The sequence below is a fragment of the Pteropus medius genome, unplaced genomic scaffold, assembly GCF_902729225.1.
Source record: "Pteropus medius unplaced genomic scaffold, Ma_sr-lr_union100, whole genome shotgun sequence".
In the NCBI taxonomy this organism is placed as follows: domain Eukaryota; kingdom Metazoa; phylum Chordata; class Mammalia; order Chiroptera; family Pteropodidae; genus Pteropus; species Pteropus medius.
The window spans coordinates 15,836,856-15,853,989 of NW_024340701.1; the positions used below are offsets into that span (position 1 = coordinate 15,836,856).

General features: G+C 36.4%; 1 protein-coding gene and 1 pseudogene across 4 annotated transcripts in view; both read left to right on the top strand.

The window, feature by feature from the left end:
- Window positions 1-17,134, top strand: part of SYTL5 (synaptotagmin like 5) — a 216,674-nt gene that overhangs the window by 91,695 nt on the left and 107,845 nt on the right. The window contains exon 2 of one of the 4 annotated variants that reach the window (XM_039888172.1): window positions 3,926-4,065. The exons of the other annotated variants lie outside the window; for them this stretch is intronic. The gene's annotated coding sequence lies outside the window, so the exon portion shown is untranslated. The remainder of the gene's footprint in view (window positions 1-3,925; window positions 4,066-17,134) is intronic. 4 annotated transcript variants of the gene reach the window in all.
- On the top strand, window positions 14,885-15,003 carry LOC120581579 (uncharacterized; annotated as a pseudogene).

The following is a 17,134-nucleotide window of genomic DNA, read 5'->3' on the forward strand; positions in this document are numbered from 1 at the left end:
AAAAGGCGAAGGGATTAAGAATTACAAATTAGTAGTTACAAAACAGTCATGGGGATGTGGAGTACAGCATAAGGAATGCAATCAGTAATATTGTAATGGCTATGTGTAGAGCCAGATGGATGCTAGAGTCATCAGGGGAATCACTTCATAAATTAGATAAATGTCTAACCATTATAATGTATACTTGAAACTAATATATATATATATATATATATATATATATATATATATATAAAGATAGCCAGATAGTACTTACTATAGCTACTCTAGATATACTTTATATATATATATAGTAGCTATAGTAGTAAGTATATCTAGAGTAGCTATAGTAAGTACTACCTGGCAATCTTTTTTCCAGCCTTATTGAAATATAATAGGTAGTTGCTCATATTTACATTGTACAATTCAGTGAGTTTTATTTTTTCAGTTATAGTTGGCATACAATATATTTGTTTCAGTTGCACAGCATAATGATTAGAGATCTATATAACTTGGCAGTGATCACGCCACTAAATCTAGTACCCCTCTTCTCCCTGACATATTTATTACATTGTTAAATATTTTCCTTATGCTATACTTTCTATCTCTAGGTCTATTTTGTACTATCCATTTGTACTTCCTAATCCCTTTGCCTTTGTTCACTCCCCCAACATCCCTCCAATCTCATAGCCCTCAAAATAGTCTCTGTATCTATGAGTTTTACTTCCATTTTTGTTGTTTATTTTGTTCTTTAGATTCCACATGTAAGTGAAATCATGCAGTATTTGTCTTTCTCTGTCTGACTTATTAAGCGCAATACCCTCTAGGTCCATCAAGGCCATATCTTTTTCCATCCCCTTCCTTTTAGTCTGTGTGTGTCTTTTATTCTGAAGTGAGTCTCTTGTAGGCAGCATATGTAGGAGTCTTGTTTTCTTATTCATTCAGCCACTCTATCTTTTGATTGGAACACTTAATTCTTTTCCATGTGAGGTACTTGTTTATTGGAATGAAGTTATTACCATTTTTTATTCCTGTTTTTGATACATGGTTTTTTTTTTTTTCTTCTTAAAGTCCTCAACATTTCACCTGTAATACTGGCAATTGTTGATAAATTCCTTCAGTTTATTTTTTTGTCTGGGAAGCTCTTTATCTGTCCTTCAACTCTAAATGATAGTTTGCTGGATCAAATATTCTTGATTTGTAGATCACGGGTTTCATCACATCGAGTATTTTGTGCCAAGCCCTTCTATCCTGCGTAGTTTCTTTTGAGAAATCAGCTGCCAGTCTTATGGCCACTCCCTTGTAGATAATTAACAGCTTTTTTCTTGCTGCTTTTAAGATACTCTCTTTGTATTTAACCTTTGGCATTTGAATTATGATGTATCTTGGTGTGGGCCTCTTTGGGTTCCTGGATTTTAGGACTCCCTGAGCATCCTGGGGTTTTATGTCTTTTTCCTTCACCACGTTAGGGAAGTTTTCCATCATTATTTCTTCAAATATATATTCAGCTTCTTGTTTTCCTTCAGATACCCCTATGACATGGATATTTTTACATTTCATTGTGTCCCATAGGCTCCTCAAATTATTCTTATAGTCTTGGCTTCTTTTTTCTTGCCATTCTGATTGAGTGTCCTTGGCTTTCCCATCCTCTATATTGGTGGTTCACTCCTCTTTATCTACTCTGTTTTTTCCATCGAATACACTCTTTATCTCAGATAATGTGTTCTTCATTTCTGGTTGGTTCCTATTTATAATTTCCATTTTCATTTTTTTTTAAATTTCTTTGTTACAAAGTTCTCACTGAATTCATCTACTCTTCCCAAAAGATCATTGAGCATCTTTATAACCGGTGTTTTGAACTTTGCATCTGTGAAATTGCTTGACTCCATTATTTCTGGATCTCTGTTCTGTTCGCTCATATGGTTTCTGCTTCTTTGTCTTCCCATTTTGGCTGTCTTTCCATGTCTAGTTCTATGTACTAAGCAAAGCTCTTAAGTTTCCTGGTCTTGTTACCGTGGCTTTGTGTAGTAAGTGCCCAGTGGCACAGTCCTGAGAGGGATTCAGCCGCAGGCCAAGTTTAGTCCCAGCCTGTGCCCCTCTGGGGCTACCTGTTAAGGTTCAACAAGCAATCCACATCACAGGTGCTGTGCTTATAATGGCCTCAAGATGCCACACCAGAAACCGAGGTCAGCTGTCACCAGTGTGAGTCATGGAGTTGGCTCAGTAAGGAGCATGGGACTCTCTGAGGACACACCTGCATGTGACTTGGGTGGGGCCATGGGTTGGGCGAGGCAGGGGTTCAGGTAATCCTCTGTGCTAGTAACCTCTGTTATCCAGTTTAATGATATCTCAGCTATGACAGCTCTGAGTCCGCACATTGGGAGGGCGAAGGGCTCAAGACAGGAACAATGGATACCGCCAGTACTTTTTCCAGGGAAAGAACCTCGTCTCTGGCCCTTGCTCCGACAACTCAGTGTCCCCCTGTTAGTCCATGGTGTACCGCCAGCAAGTCCATCAGCACGAAAATCCACTAACAGACACTTTAAGAGTTGTCTGCACTAGTGGTTGCCAGAGGGTAGAGGGGTTGAGGTGGGGAGGTGGGGTGGGGGTGAGTAGACAGGATAAAGGGGGTCAAATATGTGGTGACAGAAAGAAATCTAACTATGGGAGGTGAACACACAGTATAAATGTATATATGCCTTACTGTTAAAGTGTACAGCTGAAAGTTACTAGATTTTGTTAACCAATGTCACCATAGAAAATTAATTAGTTAAAAAAAAGAGAGATGTCTGTAGCTGCCAGCTGCAGCTGCCGCTCTGTCCCACTCAGTCACTAGGGACCAGGCAGCCTCGCGTCATCACCTCTTCCTACCTTCTGCCGTTGCAGGGTGATTCCTTTTTTCTCTTCCTAGCTGTCCTTCTGTTCATCTAGATCCCAGGTAACTTTGCTTGCTGTTTGATCCCTATTTCTGTCACAACTTTGATTTGCTCACAAGAGGGATGAACAAAGCCTCTATCATCTATGCTATTTTCCCCTCCCCCGACCTGGCAGTCTTTTAGATGAGCTTCAGCATTATTTTTATGATATAAGAAGTGTTAACATTTCATGTAAAAGTAATTGGGAAACCTGACCTTGTTTATGCTATCAAGGGGAAAAGTTATTCATAAGAGAGTTTGATTATCTTTATTCCATGTGTTACTCTGTACTGTAGAGAATATAAACATATATTCTCTGAATTTTTGGAAGTAATACACTTTCAGTGTAAATAAAATAGATCCCTACATCTCTGAGTGTGTGTTACATGTCTGTGTATACACACATACACACATATATTAACATATGGGCAACTAATAACTTGGAAACAGATAAGGAAAAAAGTAAGAAAATGTCTTTTTGTTGTCAAATCATGTTTATTCTGTATATTTATAATTATCTGAAATTCTCTGCCTGCCTGTTCGGGAAATAGCTGTTGTTATTCATGTCTGATAATGTCTTCTAATAGGTTTAGGGAATTAAATAATAAAATAATTAACTCTACCTCTTTGTGTCCCAGAAGCACATTTAGAAGCACATTTTTGTTGAAATTATTTTTTAGGATGATAAAGGAAAAGGAAATGCAACTTTAATATGCAAAATGAACAGTTTACCTAAGCTTTATTGTGTTATGACTATCTTGCCAGTATATGTAAACACTTAGCTAATTGTCTTTAGTGCTTTCTATTTGAAATTTATTTGTAACTATGTTTTTGTATATCCCATATGTTGCTTGTGTATGTGCTATCACTCAGACATTCGCCCACCCACAAACATTTTGGATAGTTTCACAAGACTTTTTAATTTCCAGCTTGATTCCATTCTTGGCTCTGTCTTTCTATGGGTAGTATCATCATTTCCTTTGACTTCTGTTTCCTTACCATATTTTCTTCACATCTTCCATCATGTCTAGCCCATGGACTTCTGATTCTGCTGAAGAGAGCAATAATAAAGCAGGCGGTCCTATTGCTTCCATCACTTATGGAGTTGACAGCTGTAGTGGCTACCTTAAGTTCTAGAAGATCATCTGGAAGTCGGGCAGAATTCTTAGAGGTACAAAATCTGATAAATATATATTGTACTAGGACAGGATATTCACTTGATCTGGTTTCTCTCTCCTTTCAGCAAAAACACATCTCTAAGTGGTAGTTGATAAAATATGTCCCTACTGCCTTACTACTCATTTTCTCTCTTTTAATATTCCACTTTCTTTAAATTCTCCTATGATATGATATCTACCTCCATCACTTTATTGACACTCTAATTCCAAGGGTCACTTGTGGTGCTATGAGGAAATCTCATTATATTCATTCATTTATTTATCCAGTAAATATTTAGTGACAGCTACATAAAGTACTACTAGGCACTGAAGTTACAGTAGGAAACACTAAGGTCCGCCCTTATGTAACTCTAGTCAAGTTGGGAAAGATGTTAATTGTTCATTTACCCATATAATTCTATTTAACTTCTTTGTTTTATGTGAGATTCATGAGCATTTTCTTTTTTTTTTAATTATTAGTTTTAAGTATAAAGTACATTGGTTAGACATTTATATAGTTTATAAAATGATCCCCCTAATTGCTCTTTCTATTTCTTGAATTTTCTTTTTTCCTTTTTATCCATGACTCTATATTATCTATTCAACTAGTTTTCTACCACTTTTCCTTTTGTCTTCTCCTCTTCCCTAAGTGTTGGTTTCCCCTAAAGGTTTAGCATTTGGCTCACAATTTATTACTTCTTTTCTCTGCCTGTGACTTCTCATCAGGCCATAGTCTTAAATATCACCCTAAGTGAATGCCTCCAGGATATCAATTTCCAGATCTTTCCATCTGTTATGTATTTCCCCACTTGCATGTTTAACTGTCACCCAATATTCATTATGGTTGTAGCCAAACTCACTGTCTTTTATGTCATACCACTTCCTCTTTCATCTGTGTTTCTGCTAATGGCATTGATGATTCCATGGTCTCACATTTGAAACCTGGAAGTCAATTTTGCTTCTAACTTTTCCTTTGCTCTCAATACCCAAACCACTACCAAGTCCTTTCATTTCTTTCATGATACTATGGCGTCTATCCTTTTCCAGGTCTCTTTTCTGTTATTTTTTTCTTTTAGTCTCTATTTTCTCATCCTTTCCTCCCCCAGTTTGAGAGCTACCTAGAATTCAAGGTCGTGGTCATACCCCACCTCTCTCAGAGAGTCCATACCTCATGGATATCTTCTTTTTCTAAACCTTGGGTACAGAATCATGAGAGTACTGGAAAAAGTACAGGCTTTGGTAGCCAAAGACCCAGGTTTAAGTTCTGATTCTACTATTCACTGCCTCCTGTGCACTTTATCTCTCTGTGAGCCTCAGTTGTCTCTTATACAGTAGTCGCAGGGAACAAATAAGATCATGGAGGTGAAATAATGTTAAACCATGAAGCACTATATGAATATTAAAGTAAGATTTGTCCATAGAAGAATAACTCAGGAGCAGGAAGCAAGGCACTGCGTCTTAACTTCTGAGGCAGTATAGTATAGGGGTTAAGAGCATGGACTCTGCAGCCAGACTCTTGAACTTGAATCCTGGCTCTGCTACTTACTAGCTGTGTGAAACTGGGAAAATTTAATTAGCTTTTCTGTTCCTGAGTTTCCTCATCTGTAAAGTCGGAGTAATAATAGTTCGCACTTATAGGAGTTATAGAATTAAAAGGGCTAATAGATGTAAAATGCAAAAACAGTTCCTGGCACACAGTGCTCTATGAGTATGGAAGTAATAATGGGGCTAATGGGGCAGCATGTGGGTACAAGGTGGGAGTGAGTTATTAGAACTGAGTCATCAAATGAGGATCAGGTGCATCAAGGATGGAAACACAGAGCCACAGCCTCTACTTGGCTGAATCCTCATGACTCAGATCAAAAATGTTCCTGATATCTGGTGCAGAACTGAGCAAATGAACATCAAGGAGGCATGAACATTCTGAGCAACATTTTGGGGCTTAAGGATGGGGATAAGGGTCTTTCAGACACATTTTTTTTTTTTTGGTTAAAGAAAAGAGAATGGTAAGTAGTTTGTCCTTTAGTTATGAAATATGTCAGTATCTATTAATTATTTTATAGAATAATAGAATATATTATGAAAAACTATCAAACATTTAAGATCAGCTGTTGAGGAAAACTGGAGCTGCAATATTTAAAAGCTGCCCAGCACTCCAGATATTTGATATGGAATCAAATGTCAGTTTCCATATGTCTAAATGTTAAGAAATCAGACTTAAGCTATCTTCTGTATTCTAGAAATCTTTCTTGAACAAGCACAGGGTTATAGCATTTTAGAGTGCAAAGGACCTTAGAAATTCTATTCCTTTGAATTTTGTAGGATCCTTTCTCAGATTGTGTAGTTTTACTAACACACTGTAGCAGTTCATTTTGGATGAGGATTTTCTTTTTTCATGTTAAGAAAGGACAAATAGTAATGGTTAGAATATTCCAGAGGTGGTTGTAAATGCTTTAAATTGTTTAACTAATTGAATCTTCACAAAAACCTCATGACATAGATATCATCATTATCCAATTTACATTAGAATAAATTTAGGATCATAGGATTATGCATAATTAGTGAGTGATTGAACCAGGTTTCAAATCCAAGCAGTTCAACACTACAGCCCATATTCTCAACCATTGAGCCCCATCATCTTAGCGTCAATGCGCTCTAGTGTCTGGTTAGGTGGACAGGTTCTGGAGTGCTGGGCAGCTTTTCAATATTGCAGCTCCAGTTTTCCTCAACAGCTGATCTTAAATGTTTGATAGTTTTTCATAATATATAAAATTACTTAAGTAAAATTTATGCCAGGTACTCCAATATCTGTAAGAATGTCTGATTTTTCTCAGTCGCGATTCTGTATGTGGGAATCAAAGATCTCAAATAGTGATGTTCTCTGTTTCCTGGACTTTATATTTTACTCTAAGTTGGCAGCTACTTTGCACTGCACTTAATTATTGTTTCTGACCATGAGGATACTCTCTTGAGTGCATATTTCCATCTTTGTTTTTGCTAATGTTTAAAAAATTCAGGCTCAATATTTGGAGTTGCTGTTTTATTCGTTTCCTGTTTTAACTTCTCGTTCATTTAAATGTTCTCTTACCTTAGTTTTTCTCTTACTTTCTATAAAATAATTAATATCGACTACAAAATAATTAATAGGCTTTTACTTCATTTTCCTCTTCACTGAATAAAAATATTAAAATCAGACTTTCCTTCACTGAGCCCCTTAATAACCTTATTCATTTCCAAGTAGGCATAGTATCATTTGTCAAAGTTTGTTAAAGTTTAATCTTGCAGTTTCCAGTCCTGTAACAGCTGACTTATCTAGGCTAATTTGATTTAATCTTTCTAACCAATGCCAGGAAACACTCTGTTCATACATTAAGGACTTGTCCAGTTCATTTAAGAGTCTGTGGTTTATATAAATAGACTTCAAGTAGTATTTTCATTTTGGTGTTGTGCAGTCAGAAAAGATTTCCAAGAGAAGTGTCAGGATTTGGAAAGAAATTAAGAAAATTAGTAAAAAAGCAACCCTTAAGATATATTTTAAAGCAAGTAAAATCCTCAACATAATTTTAAAATCATTTACTATCGATAGTGTATTCTAAGAATAGAAGTGGTAGATTTTACCAGAAAATATATATAGTTGAAGTAGACTGGGATTTGGGATGTGTGGAATGTAGCCATCAAACAATGATGTTTCAGAGTTCAAAAATAGACTTTAAATCTAAACATACTTTTATCTGGATTATAAAAACAAGTTCAGCAACAGCCCACTTGGTAAACACCAACAAAGATCCTATCAAACATATTTAATTCAAGTATCAGAGATTATAGACAAGTCCATTAATATATCCTCCCAGGAACTACGTGTAGAAATCAATAGTTGTTAGTCTCCTGGCTTGAAAGTACATTAAAGTTAGTATATGATTAAAATTTTGGAGATTAATTTTATTTAAATCAAGTGATATGATATTAAGGATGAGTTTTCAAACAAAGCAGTAAGGGCCTAATGTGAAATAGGCATTTTTCCCCCAACTTTCAACAAATAATGGAATATCCAAAGATGTCTGTGCCTATAAACAAATGTTTAATTAAGCTGCATATCTTGACTATAAACTGGATATGTATTGAAACACATTTTGTGACAAAGAATCACTGCCCTCAAGAGGCTAGCACAGGGAAAATAACTACAAGAAAGTCCAGTCAGTAACAAGGGGGAAAAAAAACTGAGTTGTTCTCTTTGTATTAGCTATGTTCAAGAAGGAAAAATTAAATCTGCTTCAAACCATTCACAGCTAAAAAAAAATTTTAATAGGCTTTTACTGATTTTATTGACTCTTACTGAGTTTGTGCTCTAAACACAGGAAGATTATTTCTAAATTAGTTATACATAACAAACAGCCATTGATTTTCCCTCAAGTGAATTCTTTGATTCTCATTGTTCTTGTAGCGGTTATATATTTGACTTTATACTTAAGCCCACTACAACATAACTAAATATTAGCACCATCCAGGTCTACAGAGTAGGTTCCTGAACAATGAAGATAAAGCCCTGTGGTAATATTTGGTTGATTGTATTAGGAAAACTCTTAAACTTGGGTCAGCAAACAAGAAATGTAGGTCCACTATCACTACTACTAATAATAGTAACTGCTCACATATTATGAGGATTTACTATGACCCAAGGACTATTCAAGTGCTTTCTGTGTAACCAAGATCCCACAGCTAACAAATTTCAGAGTCTGGATTTGAACCAGAGTCCCTGCTCTGTGCCATGGTTAGCTTGGTCAAGTTAAGTAAGTAACTTCTAAGTGTATCTCCCTGGGATGTTTTTTTTTTTTTCCCTGCTGGCGTCATTTCTACCTTTCTCTGTGGGTCATAGGCTCACCCAATCTGTGCTGGTATCTACAAAGCTCTTGCTGATCTGGCCCTGTCCCCAGTGTCTCACCGGTCGGCATCCTTTCTTTGACCTTTTGTCAAGGGGGCCCTGTGTTCTCTGGGCTCCTCACCATTACTCAAGGCTCTTTGGTCTATTGGTCCCCTCAGCACTTCCCATTCCCTAAACCACTGCCAGCTCCCTTTCCTCCAGCTGAGCTCCTCAGGCCATGCTTTCAGGTGCCAAGTAGCATCAGACCCTTCCTAACCTCATTTTCCTCTACACATTCCACACCCTGACCACTGCTGGAGCTTTTCTTTTCTCAGTCAAGGGAAGCTGCTCCGATGTCATATCCTACATCTTCTCTACACTTATAATGAAAATCGCTGTTCAGACTTCCAAGTTTTGTTCTTAAAAGAGAGAACACTTAGTTTGAGGAACATTAAAAGAAAAGGAAAACATATTGAGGATCACCTCATGGTGTTGTTTCCAAAACCAGCTGGTAAAAAAACAGATTTCTTTGTTTTTAATTTTCCAAACCACCTCAAACTAATACTTTTGTAAAATGCACCATACGATGAAATGAATCCACTGATTACATTCTTATGTCAATGTCAAATTCCTATAAAAGTTTTTAAATATTCTCAAATTTTGTACGTGTATTATCTCAGGACAGTAACAGTTTGTAGACCAGCATCAGATCATGAACTACATTTGGAGTAGAATTGCTGTAGACTACCTTTTTTCAGGAACAAACAGATATGCATTGACTACAGTCCATCTTTCATTTTTCAGGTGTGCTTGTATATCCATCTTTGTACGATCCGTTAGTGTATACAAAGGTACACAAGTATGATTAATTATGACTTGAATAATGGGAAGTATATAATGATATCTTTTTGCATTTGTTATATGAGAAATTCTATCACTTCACATGGAAAAAGAGTGTGTAACAAGGACTGCGTAGTTTCTTTTGATCCTCCCAGAAACCCCATAAGGTAGTAGTTATTATTGTCTCCACTTTATATAAGAAACTGAGATTCAGAGTGGTTAAGTAGCTTAGCTTCTATAACATAGTAAATGGCTGGGATTTGAACTGTAATCTAATTTTAGAACATTTTTTGCTTTGGGATAGGCCTGGGAACAGTCTCTGGGGTCTGGGGCCACAGACTCTGTAGGAATTCTTGAATGGACTTCAAGTGGTTCATAAACCTTTTTAAGGGTACACAGCTTTCATTGTCTTCTCTGAAGGGAGAGAGAAATGCAGCCCAGATAGTATTAACACACTGTAGGCCAGTAGGTTCTCATACTTCAGGATGTACACAAATCACTGGGAACTCTCATTAAAATTTAGATTCAAATTTAGTTGGTCTGGGATGGAGTCAGACTTAACTATCATCAGTTTTGGTTCTAGAAATACTAGCATTGGACCTCAATTAAATGAAATGTTATCTGCTCTAAAACTCCATTCTTCTCATTAGCAGATCTGTGTTAACAAAAAAAACCTCAGTCATTATTATTGTATTTTGAATTCTGTTAATAAAACATTTGTGTGCATCTGTTTTCTCTATTGTTATATAAGTATCTACAGAATAGCCATGATTTTGCTCCTTGTACCAAAAAGCCTAAAATATCTACTGGCTGGCTCTTAATTAGAAAAAGTTCGTCAACTCCCTAGTGTAGACCGCGGTGTAAGGCCACCTTTGAGGAACATAAATGTTTCTCATCTTACTCTCCACAGTTCCTTGCTGCATTTGGCAGACATAGCATTACCAGTCAGATCGAAAGGAATCCTAACAAAGTATGAGGGGCAGCAAGGCTGTATTTATGGATAATGTGCCCACTAGAAGAGAGGTCTGAGAAGGTGAGAGTCAACTTCAGGTGTAGTTTAAAGCTAGATCTTCCTGGGGTTGCAAACTGAGTTTCCACAAAGGATCTTGTGTCTTCTCGGCTAGGTCATGTCAATAAGACTTTGGAATAAATTTGCTGTCCATATAGAGAGCTTGATTAATTGGGGTTGTATGGCAGTTAGGCGGACTTCTGGACAGAATATTATATTTTCTTATACCAGCCTTCAAACTGCTTAAAGGTGTTTGTTCAGGACCTTGAACTTACAAGAGCTATCTTACCATGTGTTTCATATGTCTGATTACATCTCTACTTATTTTCCAACACTTTGACTCTTTTGAAAAGGACTCCTTTGATTCCTTTGAGTTCACATTGACTCCTGTAAAAGGGTCTGTACTATACTCATTCTAGTACATACATGACTCTTCAAAATTCTCCAGACTTCAAGTGGTCTCGTGCATCATAACCTCTATCGTAGAGTTTCCTCTCAGACGTTCATCTTGAACTATTCTTTCCTTTGGTCTTGGTCAATGACAGCTTTAGATTTCCTAACTAATGGCTGATTTTCAGGCTATCTATATAAGTATTTTTTTATGTAATGAGGTTGTTTATTCTGAACACCCACCCCAAACAATCTTTGTTACCACAAGGCCCAGAACTGTGGTCAAATGTTAGCATACTCCAGGGGTCAAGTACAACATATAACCTGGAAGAAATTAGATTATATGCCAAAATAATAGCAAAATTTACTAATATACATTATTAGAAACCTAGGATATTAGCCAAGGAAGATGTGATATAACACTAGATTGAGCTGAATTTATCAATATGGGTTTAGTGTGATACTTCATGTGGCTGGAAGTGTTTGCAACAGTTTACTTGATTGGTTGAAATCACAACTTAATGATGGGCTATATTGACTCTGAGTGACTCACCTGACTCCCAATTCATTAGACTTAACTGCTTCTACTGTGTTGATTATGCCTCCTCAGTCTCTTTCATCAGCTCATTTGTTCCTTTGTCCCTTCTTTAAATATTGTTGTTCTTCACAGTCTATCCCTGGCTCCCTTCTCTTCTCTCAACAGCTCGATGGCATGGGAGCACTTTTCAGACTGTTTCAGATCATGGAACTCTTTCTTCACACAATATCCTGTCAGGAAATCCAACTTACAGAACAGACAAAAGCAGACCTTCTCTGTGAAGCAGAGATTGATTGGTGCCACAGGCTTGGTCACTCAACCCCCCTTGCTGTGTTTCCAAAGAAACCATTCCCAGAGTCACAATTTGAAAGACACTGGATTAAATCCAGATGCTTTTTTATCTGGATACCGGACTCCTCCCTGGATGGCACTTCTCTATCATTAACTAGGACCCCAGCCCTGGGGTTATTCACTATTCTCTGGACTAGTGTGTTCTTGTGACTTTTCATAACTACTGTCTTTCTGTCCTAGAGTGATCACTCTCCTCTTCCTGATTGTCTTTTCTTCGTGTTCTCAAAGCCAAGTAGGCATTTATAAAACTTTTTTTATGTCGTTTGTCTGTGTCCCCTAGAAAATAGACAAGTTCCTTGAGAACAGAACTCATGCTTTCTTCATTGGCGTATTCCCTAGATCCAGCATGGTTTCTGACACATGGTTTTGCACATGTTTATTGCATGAACATTTATATCCTCTATAACCCAATTCTATCTGTTCTTTGGTTTTATCTTTTTCCAGACTGAACATACCTTAGTGAATTAGACATTACTTTAAAAAGATAGATTTATTATCCTCAAGGCTATCTGACTCTACTACTGATTTTTTTTTTTTCTGTTCAGTAGCCAAACAAGATAATTGGTATACACATTGTGTATCATGGAATATGAAGCCATGCTAATATTGCTAGAACATTTTTGGCAGCAGTGGCATTTGATGAATTTTTCTTTGTTGATTTATAAGTATAATATGTATTCATTATAGAAGCATGGAATGAAAGAAAACTATGAAGATGAAATTAAAATACAGCCATAATATAACTACCCAGAGATAGACTTACTATTTTGACTTTTTCCCTCCCATTCTTTCTTCTGTAATATTTAGGTGTGTATTTCCTTTAACACAATATAAGTAATCTTATATTCTGATTTTTTCACTTATCTTCATATTATAAGCCTTCCATCCTGTCATCATATATGACAATCTTAGTATTATTAAAAATCTCATTACTAATAAAAATTGTGGAGTTTCTGAGCAATTGCTAAGAAGTTTATAAATTCTCAATAGACAGTCTAGGAAGCCAGAAAGAGACCTTTGGATATTTGTGAATCAAAGGGAATAAGAATATGTTTTTGAGTGATTTCTGTTAGTGACATATTTCTTAACTTAAGTGTAAGAACAGAGAGGATGGAAAGGTCTAAAATATTTTGAGTGTCTGTTATGTAACATATTGTGCTAGGTACTTTATATAGTAATTCACTTTTATATTCACAACAAAGGAAGTGGATATTAAATTCTAGTTTTACAGATGATAAACTGAGATGCAAAAACTTGGAGCAGCTTGTCCATGTTATTCTCTCTGGGAGGAGAATTTTAATTCCATTTGTTTCTAAAGCCCCACACTTTCTCCAGCACCAAATTTGAAAGGGTACACTGAGCTTGCCTTTGATTCTTCCGGTTTTATATTAGCAGCGCTTACCCTATAGACTTTAAACCTTCGGGTAACCACAGTTATAGTTTTTGAACCCTTGAAACTACCTCCCTTTGTCTATTAGAGCATAGGTATATTTTTTCAAGATAGAGAGTCTGTAGTTCTTATTGATCATTTAAAGTATCCTTCAAAAAGTTTCTGAATCTCTGCTGCAAATGATGGGGCACCAACAAGTCTTGCAGAAACTCTTTGAGGAGCTGTTAGTTTTACATGCCAGGCCCTGCACTGGGAACATTGTCTTTTCTTGCTCTGTTATCTTTTCATGACTCCCTGGAGCCCATGGAACCAATTTTCTCCCAATACCCACCATTACCTTTGATACTATTTGTTTATAGAAGAGTCTCAAATAATTCCCATGTCTGCTAACTGTGCTGCCATTTTACTGATCTGTGTGTTCATGTAAAATAATAATAACTCTCATGTTTTTATCTCTTAATAGCTGAACATTTCAAACCCCGCTTCTCTTTGTATAGCTAAAAGTACCTACACTTGTGCTGACCTGATAACAATAAATAGGGAATCATGGTGCACATGCAGTTTTTCATTCCCATCAAGAACTGGAGGAATGTATGACCCTTCATCTGTAATATTCCTGGTAACCACAATTTTACACATTTTCTATATTAGGAGGTGACATATAGTAAATTGAAGAAGGCCACAAACTCGTCATTACTCTCAGTACATTGGAATCTAATTCACTCCTTTCAGTCTGAGATGACTTTAGTGATTTCCTTGACAAAGACAAACGAAACAAAAACAAAAATATGTGACAGAAATAATGTTCTGGGACTTCCAAGGGTAAGTCTTAAGATGTCTTACAGCTTCTGCTTGGGCCTTTGGTACTCTTGTTCTGGGGGAAGATAGCTGCCATGTAAAAAGTCTGACTACCCTGAGACCACCATGAGGAAGAAACCACATATAGGTGTTATGGTCAACAGCCCTAGCTGTGCTCCCAGCAAACAGCTGACATCAACTGCCAGACGTATGAGTGCATCATCCTTAACATCCCACCTAGTCTAGCGTTCAGATGACTTTAGCCCCAGCAACCATCTGACTGCATCTCTCCAGCTTCCATCTTGCTGGCAATGTCACCTGTACTATTTCCTCCTGCCTTATTTATTAATAAGGATACTTAGCTTCTCTCTCTCCTTTGCATCTAACTCAAGTCAGTTACCACACCTTATTGCTGCTTGAAATTTCTAAAAGACATAAATAATGTATGATTATGTGAATATGTGTAGAATAATAAACAGTATAGAAATAAGACCTTTTTCATCTCTTCTCTAACCCCCGACAATCCAGCTCCCATCCATATAGGCAACATGATTAACAGATCAATATGTATCATTCTGTGCCTTTTTCTATGCATTTACATACACACACATATTGATTGCATTACATTGGAAGCATATACATTTAAAAACATAGAAACCATCTACGGCCGTGCCACCCTGAACAAGCCTGATCCCATCTGATCTCAGAAGCTAAGCAGGGTTTAGCCTGTTTAGTACTTGGATGGGAGACCACCTAGGAAGACCAGGTGCTGTAGGCATAAAAAATAAGGGATTATAAGCCGATAAGGTCCTTGCAATCTGGAGCTCAACCAAGGCTTGCCGCACCTAAAAAAAATAAAAATAAAAACATAGAAACTTCCTACTTTCAACTAACAATATAGTTTAGGTATTCACATGTCAATACGTATTTTTAAATACAATAATTTAATATAGCACCATGATATTGCTGTAACTTCAGGCTATTTCAAAATTTTCACCCTTGATAGTTATACTAAAATGAATATCTATACATTATCTTCAAGTATCTACACAGGTATTAATTTTTCTGTAAGATTCTTAAAAGTGGTCAAAACATGCATATATTAATTTTGAAAATTTTATCAAGGTATGATTGACATACAAAACTGTATGTTTTTAATGTATACAACTTAATGAGTTTAGAGGTAAGTATACACCCATGAAAGCGTAACCTCAATCAGTACCGTAAACATCTATCACCTCCAAAAGTTTCCTCCTGCCTTATTTATTAATAAGGATACTTAGCAAAATTTTAAGTATACAGCACAGTATCATTAACTGTGGGCACTATGCTGTACAGTATATGTCTAGGATTTACTTATTTAGCATAACCGAAATTTTGTATCCTTTGTCCAATTTTGAAAGACTCAACTGATCCTCTAAAAAGGGTGACAAGAACTATGTGCCAATGACGTGATTCTCTATATAGAAAACCCTAAAGACGCCACAAGAACACTACTAGAAACAATACAATAAGCAAATACAGTAAAGTTTCTGGATACAAAGTCGACATTCAAAAATCCATAGTGTTCCTATACTCTAATAATGAAGTGTCAGAAAAAGAAGTGGAAAAAATAATCCCTTTTGCAATTGCAACAAAAAGAATAAAATACCTAGGAATAAATTTAACGAAACATGTAAGGGACCTATATAATGAGAACTACAAGACCCTATTAAAAGAAATCAAAGAAGATACAAAGAAATGGAAAGATATTCCATGTTCTTAGATTGGAAGACTCAACATAGTTAAAATGACCATGTTACTTAAAGTATTATACAGAGTTAATGCAATCCCCATCAAAATCCCATCAGCATTTTTTAAAGAAACGTAACAAAAAATCATCAGATTTGTATGGAAGCACAAAAGACCCCGAATTGCCAAAACCATCCTGAGAAGAAAAGAATTGAGGCTGGAGGCATCACTCTGCCCAACTTCAAATTATACTACAAAAAGACAGTAATCAAAACTGCATGGTATTGGCAGCAAAACAGACACATGGACCAGTGGAACAGAATCGAGAGTCCATAAGTGAACCCATATTTATATGGGCAAATAATTTTCAACAAAAAAGCCAAAAACATACAGTGGAGAAAGGAAAGGCTCTTTAATAAATGGTGCTGGGAAAACTGGAAAGCCACCTGCAAAATATGAAACTAGACCGTTGTCTATCACTACACACCAAAATTAACTCAAAATGGATTAAGGACCTGAATGTAAGACCTGAAACAATAAAAGGCATAGAAGAAAACATAGGAACTAAACTGAAGGACTTTGGACTTAAAGAGGATTTTATGAATTTGATCTTAAAAGCAAAGGAAGTAAAAGCTAAAATCAATGAATGGGACTACATCGAACTAAAAAGCTTCTGCTCAGCAAAAAAAAAAAGTCTTCAACAAGGTAAAGAGACAACCATCTGAATGGGAAAATATATTTGCAAGCAACACCTCCGATAAGGACCTAATATCCAAAATATACAAAGAACTCATATGACTCAATAACAACAAAAAACCAAACTATCTAATCAAAAAATGGGCAGAGGACTTGAACAGACACTTCTCCCTAGAGGACAAATGGCCAAGAAATATTTGAAAAGATGCTCAACATTGCTAGCTATTAGGGAAATGCAAATCAAAACCACAATGAGATTCCATTTCACACCTGTTAGAATAGCTATAATCAACAGGACAAGTAATAACATGTTGGAGAGGATATGGAGAAATAGGAACCCTCATACACTGCTGGTGGGACTGCAAATTGGTACAGCCGCTATGGAAAACAGTATGGAGGTTCCTCACAAAACTAAGAATTGATCTACCATATGATCCAGCAATCCTTCTACTGGGTATTTACCCCAAAGACTTGAAAACACA